This window comes from Podarcis liolepis (genome assembly GCF_965112155.1).
Source record: "Podarcis liolepis genome assembly, chromosome: 18".
Classification (NCBI taxonomy): domain Eukaryota; kingdom Metazoa; phylum Chordata; class Lepidosauria; order Squamata; family Lacertidae; genus Podarcis; species Podarcis liolepis.
This window is the reverse complement of record NC_139572.1, coordinates 6,282,095-6,292,827: the sequence shown is the minus strand read 5'-3', so window position 1 is coordinate 6,292,827 and position 10,733 is coordinate 6,282,095. Positions and strand designations below refer to the sequence as shown.

Sequence of the window (10,733 nt, the reverse complement as noted above, 5' to 3'; positions counted from 1 at the left end):
ACACCAGTAGAAAATCCATCAGGGTTTCCGCGAGGATTTTTTAATTTGGTTTTCCAAATTACAGTTTTACAATCACGTATCCAACGTACAACGTAAAAACAAGATTCCCAAGAATCTCCCGGACTTCCTTGCTCCCCTTTATGGGTCCTACTGTTAGCCATTTCCTCCTGCATCTTTTATAAGAATCCACATCTTTTACATCTCCATTAAATACAAAATTCACCGTTAAACTACAAGTTTCCGTGCGAATTTTGTATGTCGTTCCCCCCCTGACATGACACTTTTGCAAAGCACTACCCCCTGAATACAATGCATTTTTGTGTGTGTCGTTCTCACCATGCACACTTAACCCCGGTCCATGCCTCTTTTTTTTGCTGGGGGGGGGGAATGAGACACATGGTTCGGTGGGGAGCGTTGCACTACAAAATTCGGAGAGATAATCCCAATGGATAGCTCTGCTTTCAGCTCGCTGGTCGTTTCGGAGAGCACAAACTGGGTAGATTCTCCTTCTGACGTGAACCGAACCGAATCCCTCCTCCGCCCCGACTTCCGAGTAGACCTGCCTTGGCTGGCGCTGCTGCTTGCTGAAGAGGCTTCGGGATGCCCCCCAGTAATGTTCATTAAATTTCATATAAAAACATAACTTTAACATGACAGAAATAGAAAAAACCATAAAAAAGAAAGAAGAAAGTAAAAGAAATGAAGTATTTCACACCTCACATATACCACCACCTACAATAAGACTTAGTTAATTAATTAAAATCCAACTTCATAAACCTATTACTTGACTTCCTCTAATCTCTTCCAACTGAGTTTCCTTGTAATTAAATGTAGCAGTTTCCAACATCATTATTCCATATAACAATATTCCGGTCATAATCAAATTTCCTAACTTTTCTTATCGTACTTTTTCTTATTTATTTACAGTGGTACCTCAGGTTAAGTACTTAATTCGTTCCGGAGGTCTGTACTTGACCTGAAACTGTTCTTAACCTGAAGCACCACTTTAGCTAATGGGGCCTCCTGCTGCTGCCGCGCCACCTGAAGCAAAGTTCTTAACCTGAAGCACTATTTCTGGGTTAGCGGAGTCCGTAACCTGAAGCGTATGTAACCTGAGGTACCACTGTATTTAATCCTAATTTAATCCTAGGCCTAATTAGTTCTTTCAAGTGGTTACAAATCTTTAACATTACAATATTTATTCAGTTACAGATAGGTAGCCGTGTTGGTCTGCCATAGTCAAAATAAAAAAATTCCTTCCAGTAGCACCTTAAAGACCAACTAAGTTAGTTCTTGGTATGAGCTTTCGTGTGCATGCACACTTCTTCAGATATTTATTCAAACAGTCTTTAAATTTCTTCCAATCTTCTCGATATTCCTCTTCTTCCTGGTCGCGGATTCTCCCGGTGAGACCAGCCAGCTCCGTCAAGTCCATCATCTTCATCTGCCATTCTTCTGCCGTCCGGGAATCCGGTTCCTTTGCCGAGCGAATCCATCTCTGTTTTTCCTGCCGGCCTCAGCTAGTTGAGTGTTGATAACTGCAGTACCAGCCAGCGCTTGCAGTGTCAATGCTGGCGTTTTGCTCTCTCTCTTCCCCCCGAAGCCAAGAACAGAAGCGGAGCCTGGAGGACCGGCAGCAAGACCCCCGCCCCCCCTTCACGGCACACACCTGCAACCTTATTTCCAGCTATCCCTGCCTGCCACTGACCCCCCCTCTCATTTTCCAAAGGAAGAACAGAAAAAATCCAACAGCTGAGAGACACGAGAAGGTGGTGGAGGCAACAGCATCCTCTTTTTTTTCCAGCAGCTGCCCCTCTGAGCAACGCCCCCCCGACGAATATTCACAAAAGGTGCTACCCCTTTTGAACTGCATTGCAACCCAGCTGGTGTAGAGTTTCTGAGGAGGGGGGGTGTCTTTTTCTCCCCCAGCGCCACCCCCATGTCTTTCTCCCTGTCCCCGGCTAGCTACTGTATATATATATATTGTGTCGTTCGGACCCTTCGTCGCCAGCGATGGCAGTTGAACTGAATGCAAGGCAGGGACAGGTGTAAAAAAAAGGGGGGGAGAGGAGAAGGAGGAGTCCTTGCCCCCCCACCCTCCTTCCCCTCCCCTCAATAGGCTGAAGAGAGCCTTGGAGAGTTTTTAGCAAGAACTGCAGCAAAAAGAGAGTGGCACAGAGACAACGATTCCAGACTCGGTGGGAGACGCGAGGCGAATCCAAGGTAAGGAAAAAAAAAAAGGCACGTTTTGTTGGCATTTTTATAAATCTGCAGCCGCTTTTTATTAAACGGCGACGGCCGGTGTTCGTTTCGAATGCCCCTCCTCTCGAGCAAATAAAATCTATTTATTTATTTTAATGTCAGGAAACTTTGTAGGTGCTCGAGTATGGGGGGTACGTGGTGGTGGTGGTTGGGAGGGAGGGAAGGAAGGAACAAAATTGGGAAAACTTAAAAAAAAGAGAGAGACCTCAGTGCAATCATATAGGAAGAGTAGGGTGTTTTACGATCGGTCAGTTTCGCCTCTTTGTGCGGTCGATTTCAGATTTGGAAGGCTGTGTGTTCCTTCCTTTGGGTTGGTTTCGTGTGTGTGTGTGTGTGTGTGTGTGTGTGTGTTTAAAGGAGACACTCTTTTTAATATATATATATCAGTCCACAAAAATCTCTGCAGCTCCCCCCCCCCCGATTATTTGTTATGTTTAAATAATATTACATCCTTATTTCTGGGCACTTCTCTGATTTTCCCACGGAGCTTTTTGGTACCAGCTATTTTGCAATAGCATAGCCAGGTGTGTGTGTGTGTGTGTGTTTGGCATGGGGGGGGGGGGTTGAACACCTTGAAAAGGGTCATATAGGGTATTTCAGCCTTGTTGGAGGGGGTGGCTTAAGAATTGCTTCCTAATCCTCTAGCTAGGAGACGGGATAGATTTTTAACAAGCAGGTGATGGGTTTCTTAGTCTGCACAAAAATGAGGGGGGGGGGAGAGCAGAATGTTGTTGTTATTATATTTCTTTCTTTTTATATCAGATTCTGGGGGTGGGGGAAACCTCTCCAGAAATGTGAATTGCTAAACCCAAGGGGGGGCTGTGTGGAAATGAATAGGGGTGTGTTGCTGTTTTTGGCCGGGACCTATGTTTGTGTGCGATCATAGCATCCCTCCTGCCAGCTACACAATTGGGGGTAGAGGAGCCGGGGGAGCTTCTCCCCCCGCTCCTTTTGAAAGGGGGGCTCTTTCCCCCCCCTAAGGGCACTAGACTTTGAAATCCACCCTTCCTGCATGCTTTGAAGCCGATGGAACGGAATCCGATCCAGAATACTAAATCGGTTGAGAACGATTGGGGTGGGGGCATCTTCTATTGTCTCAATCTGCGGGTTTCTTTGGGGTGGGGGCCCACCGCTCCAAGCCACAGATTATGGCTAGGGTGTCCTCTCTCCCCCTCCACCAATACCCCCCCCCCGAACAATCCTACCGGATTAGGTTCGCTTGCACAAAAGGAGTCAGTCCTTTCCAAGACATGATAGGAAGATGCAGAAATACTGGGTGGCAGTGGGGAGGCTGGGGGGGGGCCAGAATTGCATATTTCCCTTGCCCCCCCTCCCACTCACACCTATGCACTTTGGAATTTTAGCAGCTGGAGGGAAGAACGAGAGAAAACACAGGGAGCTTTGTGAATTGATGTAGATATTATGCTGAGGGATTTGGAACCCAAGAGAGAAGGGCATATATTTAAAGCTATCCTTTTTTATTAAGAAGTCCTTGGTGGAATTTTTAGCAGGCCAATTTATCAACAAATGGGATTTTTTGAGGGGTGGATTTATAAAGAAGTCAATTTGTATGGTGCAGGGGGGAGGGCAACTGCTAGTAGTCACCTGTCTCTCTAGCACACACACACCGCACCTTTGTGGCCTGGCACCCTTTACGGGTCAGGTGGAAACATTTGCACGATGGATCTGTCTGAGGTTTCCCTGCCCACTGTGGCGGCTGAAGTCTAGGAAGGGTCTAGCCCTGGACTTGGAGCCCCACCCCCTATATGTACCTTCTGGCTGTAGCCACTCGGCAGCGAAACAGAGCGGATGCGCTCTGCGCATGTTCAGGGGCACCCTTGCCGGCACACACGTCTATGGGAGAAAAGCTAGGGTGGGATGAAGCACCCTGTACTTGGGGACGCGGGTGGCGCTGTGGGTTGAACCACAGAGCCTAGGGCTTGCCGGTCAGAAGGTCGGCGGTTCGAATCCCCGCGATGGGGTGAGCTTCCGTTGCTCAGTCCCTGCTCCTGCCAACCTAGCAGTTCGAAAGCACGTCAAAGTGCAAGTAGATAAATAGGTACCACTCTGGCGGGAAGGTAAACGGCGTTTTCGTGCGCTGCTCTGGTTCGCCAGAAGCGGCTTAGTCATGCTGGCCACACAACCCGGAAGCTGTACACTGGCTCCCTCGACCAGTAAAGCGAGATGAGCGCTGCAACCCCAGAGTCGGCCATGACAGGACCTAATGGTCAGGGGTCCCTTTACCTTTACCTTACTTGTGGGTTACAAGACGGGATGCTGCCAAGGGCTTCTGGCAACATTGCTTTTCTCCCTACATTCCCCCCCCCAGCCCACCCATAAGCCAAGGTAAGACAACCACATCAGGCAGCAGATGTAGGTCTATATTCCCCCTCCCTTGTTCCTGACGTAGATCTTCACTCACCCCTTCTTCCCTGGCAGGAAGGGGACATCATTTTGCGCTTTGCTTCGGATGCCAAAATGTCTTGGGCCTCCCAACACACATGGCATGCAACTAGTCCTCATTGTGTGACCTGCTGGTGTAAACCGATGGCTCTTATACTTGGGGGAGAATGAATTAGCTTCTCCATCCTTGGCTGGAATCTCCTTTCTGTGTGTGTTGCCCGTCCCCAAAAGGTATCTGTTTGGGCGTCCTCTGGTGCTGGAATGCTTCTCTGTGTACGCTCAGAGGCTGCCCCCACCTGCTAGCTGGTTGCTTCACTTCTCCAGCGGTGGCGAGATGCTAAGGACCGTTGCTTGGCTCCTGTTAATCCCTGATTCTTTCACGTTCATAGGTGAGGCTCTGGTGGTGCAGGGAAACACTTTGTGCATGCCCAGGGGGCGGGTGAGCGTGGAACAAATAAAGAGCCGATTTGAATATGGACAAGAGTCTTCTGCCTCTTTCTCAGTTGGGTTTTTGCCACTGGGTAATTCTCTTCAACGTGTGTAAATCTCGGCTGGCTATCACCGAACCGATCTTTCACCCGCGCCCATAAAACACGGCCTTGCATTCTTGCTTCACCTCTGCCCTACCGTGAGCCTCAATCTTTTGGATCTGGGGCAGGTAGATCAAGTTGGGTCGGTGGAAGTCTGTGAAATGTGGGTAGCAGGGACGGCAGCTGCCTCTGAGCATGTGCAGAGTGCTTCTCACACACCAGGGAATAGTTCGTGCCACCTCCAGCTCCTCCCTTGTTTGGTAGCAAACTCATCCTCATTAATGTTGATCCAGGGAGACCACCGGTCAAGGTTTCTGCTTGTCTTGGGGGGGCTCTGTGTGTGATTCACACCCCTCCTGCGTCCATCAAGCCTTGGCTTCTGCCCAGAGCCCACAGATCCTGCCGCCGCACCCCTTTCCTTTCCTGGGAGCCCGATTTCTGCCAACTCTTGCCTGGGAGACAGGGAGAGTTATGAAAACCAGATATCGCCAAGTCACAGCTGTGTCAGCTTGGAAAAAAACCCAAAGGTTATCTTTAATCATTAAGGCACTTATTGCAGAAATTGCCGGAGACCCTTGCTTAGTTATGAGGCCTGGGCTCTCTGCCACTAGTTCACCTTTCGACCTTGGGCTGAGATGGCTCCATCCATTTGTCTCCGAGTCTCCGTTGCAGAAATCGGGACTGCAAAGACCATTATTTGTTCCGCCTTTCCATTAACAGCCTGGCACTGAGCACAGGGTGTGGGGCGCTGAACCCCAAATCCTTTCTGGACAGAATAAGCATAGTCTTCCTTTTTTAAAAATAAATAAATAAACATGAAATCAAGAAATATATTCTAAGATATATAAAGCTTCTCTTCTGGCTGCTAACAGGCTTTCTTTTTCTTCCAACCTTTTTGGAATTTCTTGTTACTCGAGTTTCAAGAGATAAGGACATTCTTCAGATATGGGTAGGCACTCAGAAAGGCATTTAACATACCTCACTTTTATGAGCCTAGATCTGGTTTATAGAGATGCAGCAGAATGAGGAGGCAGATTCCTGCGGCTGTTGGATAGACTGTACCGTTTATATTTTCTTAGGGGACCTCTCCACATTGTTGTCAATAATAATAATAATAATAATAATAATAATAAATTTTATTTATATCCCGACCTCCTCAGCTGAAGCCGGGCTCAGGGCGGCTAACCACAATAAAATAGTACAACATTCTAAAACCATTTCATTATACAATTAATTCAAATCAAATTGATGGCAACCATTGGGCTAAAGTTCTGTGAAGATTGCCAAAGGAGGGAGGCAGGCTGTGCCCTGGCCAAAGGCCTGGTGGAACAGCTCCGTCTTGCAGGCCCTGCGGAAAGATGTCAAGTCCTGCAGGGCCCTAGTCTCTTGTGACAGAGCATTCCACCAGATCGGGGCCACAGCCGAAAAAGCCCTGGCTCTAGTTGAGGCCAGCCTAACCTCTCTGTGGCCTGGGACCTTCAGGATGTTTTTGTTTGAAGACCGTAAGGTCCTCCGTGGGACATGCCAGGAGAGGCGGTCCCGTATGTACGAGGGTCCTAAGCCGTATAGGGCTTTAAAGGTTAAAACCAGCACCTTAAACCTGATCCTGTACCCCACCGGGAGCCAGTGCAGCTGGTATAGCACCAGGTGAATGTGATCTCGCAGCGAAGACCTCGTAAGGAGTCTCGCTGCAGCATTCTGCACCCGCTGGAGTTTCTGGGTCAGTCTCAAGGGCAGCCCCACGTAGAGCGAGTTACAATAATCCAGTCTGGAGGTGACCGTCGCGTGGATCACAGTGGCTAGGTCAGGGCGAGAGAGGTAAGGAGCCAACTGCTTAGCTTGGCGGAGATGGAAAAATCCTTGTTCATAGGAAACGGCCACAGCCGGGAGCAGCGCCCGGGTTAGAACCCCAGTCTTGGATGTTTAGGCTTGAGTTTGTGCTTTGTTTTCACTTTCAAAAACTATTTCCTGCCCGGAGTGTGGACTCGAGATAACCTTGACAGGGTGGGGAACTGGGTCAAAAGCAATGGAATGGAAATTGGGCAAAGAGGGAGGTGAATTCCTGCACAAAAGTAGGAATAATCAGCTGGGCAAACATAGGGTGGCAGTCCCCAACTTTGCAGCAATCCGTGAAGAAAAGGACCTCGCGTTTTAGGAGAACAAATATGAGACAGCAGTGTTATGCTGCAGGCAAAAAGACGAAGGCAGTTATAGGCTACTTCAGCAGAGATATAGCGTTCAGAATGCAAAGGGGGAATAAAAGGTAAAGGTAAAGGGACCCCTGACCGTTAGGTCCAGTCGTGGCCGACTCTGGGGTTGCGGCACTCATCTCGCTTTTTTGGCCGAGGGAGCCGGCGTACAGCTTCCGGGTCAAGTGGCCAGCATGACTAAGCCGCTTCTGGCGAACCAGAGCAGCACACGGAAATGCCGTTTACCTTCCCACCAGAGCGGTACCTATTTATCTACTTGCACTTTGTGCTTTCGAACTGCTAGGTTGGCAGGAGCAGGGACCGAGCAATGAGAGCTCACCCCGTCGTGGGGATTTGAACCGCCGAGCTTCCAATCAGCAAGTCCTAGGCTCTGTGGTTTAACCCACAGCGCCCTGTTAAGTACAGGGTGCTGGTCTAGATGGGCTTTTGGCACGATCTAAATGGGCTTTTCTTCTGCCCTTAGATTTTAGACTCTGACTTAATGGTCTTATGGAACGCCCCAGAGTTGAATTACTGGAGAGTTGAGTATCCCTACTCTCACGGTGGTGCTGTGGGTTAAACCAGAGAGCCTAGGACTTGCTGATCAGAAGGTCGGCGGTTCGAATCCCTGCTACCGGGTGAGCTCCCGTTGCTCGGTCCCTGCTCCTGCCAACCTAGCAGTTCGAAAGCACACCAGTGCAAGTAGATAAATAGGTACCACTCCGGCGGGAAGGTAAACGGCGTTTCCGTGTGCTGCTCTGGTTCGCCAGAAGCGGCTTAGTCCTGCTGGCCACATGACCCGGAAGCTGTGTGCCAGCTCCCTCGGCCAGTAAAGCGAGATGAGCGCCGCAACCCCAGAGCCGGTCACGACTGGACCTAATGGTCAGGGGTCCCTTTACCTTTACCAGGAGGTAAAGGAGCTGTGCCATGTCAAAGATACTGAGCTGAAAATCGAGATGCCCAGCAAACGCCTGGGTGGTTGCAGTGCCTAGAATGTCACACTATAGGACAACCTCGGCCTTCCAGATGTTTTCAGCGTACAACTCCCATGATCCCTAGCTAGCAGGGCCGATGGTCAGGGATGATGGGAACTGTAGTCTCAAAACATCTGGAGGGCCGAGGTTGAGGAAGCCTGCTCTAGGACTAAAGAGACCCAGAAACAAATGTGCCAGAAAGCTCACCAGCCAAATAGCAAACTCCTAGGGTTGCTGGGAGGCTAAAAAATGGAAAAGCGGAAAGAACTATGGCAGGCATAGGCAAACTCAGCCCGCCAGATGTTTTGGGACTACAACTCCCATGATCCCTTGCTAACAGGCCCGGTGGTCAGGGATGATGGAAGTTGTAGTCCCGAAACATCTGGAGGGCTGAGTTTGCCTATGCCTGGACTATGGTTGCTTGGGGGAGGAAAGTCAGGATATAGATGGAATCTGGGCTGTCCCCACTCATTTACCACAGGTGGTACAATGGAAAGTGCACCGTTCCCTCTAATATTTCTCTGATGAAAACAGGGATGCCCTATTCCATAATAATAATAATAATAATAATAATAATAATAATAATAATAATAATTTTATTTATTCTCCACCCATCTGACTGGGTTGCCCGTGGCTTCTAACATATATAAAAACATAATAAAATAGTAAACATTTAATAGCTTCCCTATACAGCGTTGTCTCCAGATGTCTTCTAAAGGTTGTAACATTGGTGCTTTTCCATTTTCACCTGTATGCCGCCTTTTGATCTGGGGAAAAGGCAGGATATAAATTAACAATGATGATGATGATGATTAATATCAGCCCTGAGTTTGAAAAAAGTTGGGGGCAATCCTTTGTGTTGTGCATGCGCATTGATGTGCATGTACACTAGGGCAGATGAGTGTGTGTGTGTGTGTGTGTGTACACACACACACACACACACCACATTATTCTTGAAGTCAAAGCTCTGAGCTAGTGCACACATCTCGGCGTGAACACTAAAACAAAATAAAGCACTAAGATGGCAACTCTCGCAACTTGCACCCACTGTCTTTTCAACTAGGGAGCCCTGCCCCCAAGTTTGCTTGGATCCTGAGGCCGTAAGGTGAGTAAGGGGAAGGGCACAGTTGTGTCAAATGATTTCCTTCACTGGAAGTGTTAAAGCAAAGTTTGGCTGGCCACCGGTTGGGAATTCTTTAGCTGTGATGCTTGCATTGCAAGGGCTTGGGATGCGGGTGGCGCTGTGGTCTAAACCCCTGAGCCTCTTGGGTTTGCCGATCAGAAGGCTGGCAGTTCAAATCCCCTCGATTTGTAGCTCGGTCCCTGCTCCTGCCAACCTAGCAGTTCGAAAGCACATCAAAGTGCAAGTAGATAAATAGGTACCACTCCAGCAGGAAGGTAAACGGCGTTTCCGCGCGCTGCTCTGGTTCACCAGAAGTGGCTTAGTCCTGCTGGCCACATGACCCGGAAAAACTGTCTGTGGACAAACGCCGGCTCCCTCGGCCTGTAAAGAAAGATGAGCGCTGAAACCTCAGAGTCGTCTGCGACTGGACTTAAATGCCAGGGGTACCTTTACCTTTACCTTTAAGGAAAAGGGGGACATTCCAGGATCAAATCAGAAACCAGGACGGCTTCTGTAAATCCAGGACTGTCCCTGGGAAACAGGGACACATGGAGGGTGTGTTCCACAACTCTGTCTACCTCTGCTTCTCGGCCATTACAGGAAAGCCGTGAGTGGCAGCCCTACAGAGCTTTCCACTTTCTTCAGGGCAGGGCTGGCCTGCCCGTGAGGTGTGGTGAGGCAGTCACCTCAAGTGGCCGTGAGCTCCCGTCGCTCTATCCCAGCTCCTGCCAACCTAGCAGTTCGAAAGCACACCAGGGCAAGTAGATAAACAGATACTGTTGCGGCAGGAAGGTAAACGGTGTTTCCATGCGCTCTGGTTTCCGTCACAGTGTTCCAAACGCCGGCTCCCTCGGCCTAAAAGCGAGATGAGCTCCACAACCCCACAGTTGCCTTTGACTGGACTTAACCACCCAGGGGTCCTTTACCTTTTACCTGCAATGGGTTGGTCTAGATGACACTTGGGATACCCTTTCAACTCGACACTTCTATGATTCTATGACTTGGTGTGCAGCCCAATGGATTGCCGAAGCTCCCACAGTAAGCGGAAAAGAGACTTCTCCCTCCTTTGATTCTGACTCCTTTCCTGGAGGCCAGAGGAGCAGGAGCAGGCTAAGAGCTTGAGAGTTGGCAACCTGCTCTGCACACCCCTCGATGCTAAAATTAGGAAGAGCGGCTTAACTCGGAGAGCAATGCAGCTCAAAACGCAGGGCAAGCTGGAAGGAGGAAGCCACTGTTTTTTATGCTCCCTCTT

The 10,733-nt window shown here is 49.2% G+C and overlaps 1 protein-coding gene across 2 annotated transcripts in view; it reads left to right on the top strand.

Annotated features, from left to right (window-relative positions):
* Positions 1 to 1,508: 1,508 nt before the first annotated feature.
* The window catches only part of SEMA6B (semaphorin 6B), a 163,247-nt gene continuing 154,022 nt past the window's right edge, over positions 1,509 to 10,733 (top strand). For both annotated transcript variants that reach the window (XR_014520983.1, XM_083483702.1), the window contains exon 1: positions 1,509 to 2,223. The gene's annotated coding sequence lies outside the window, so the exon portion shown is untranslated. The remainder of the gene's footprint in view (positions 2,224 to 10,733) is intronic.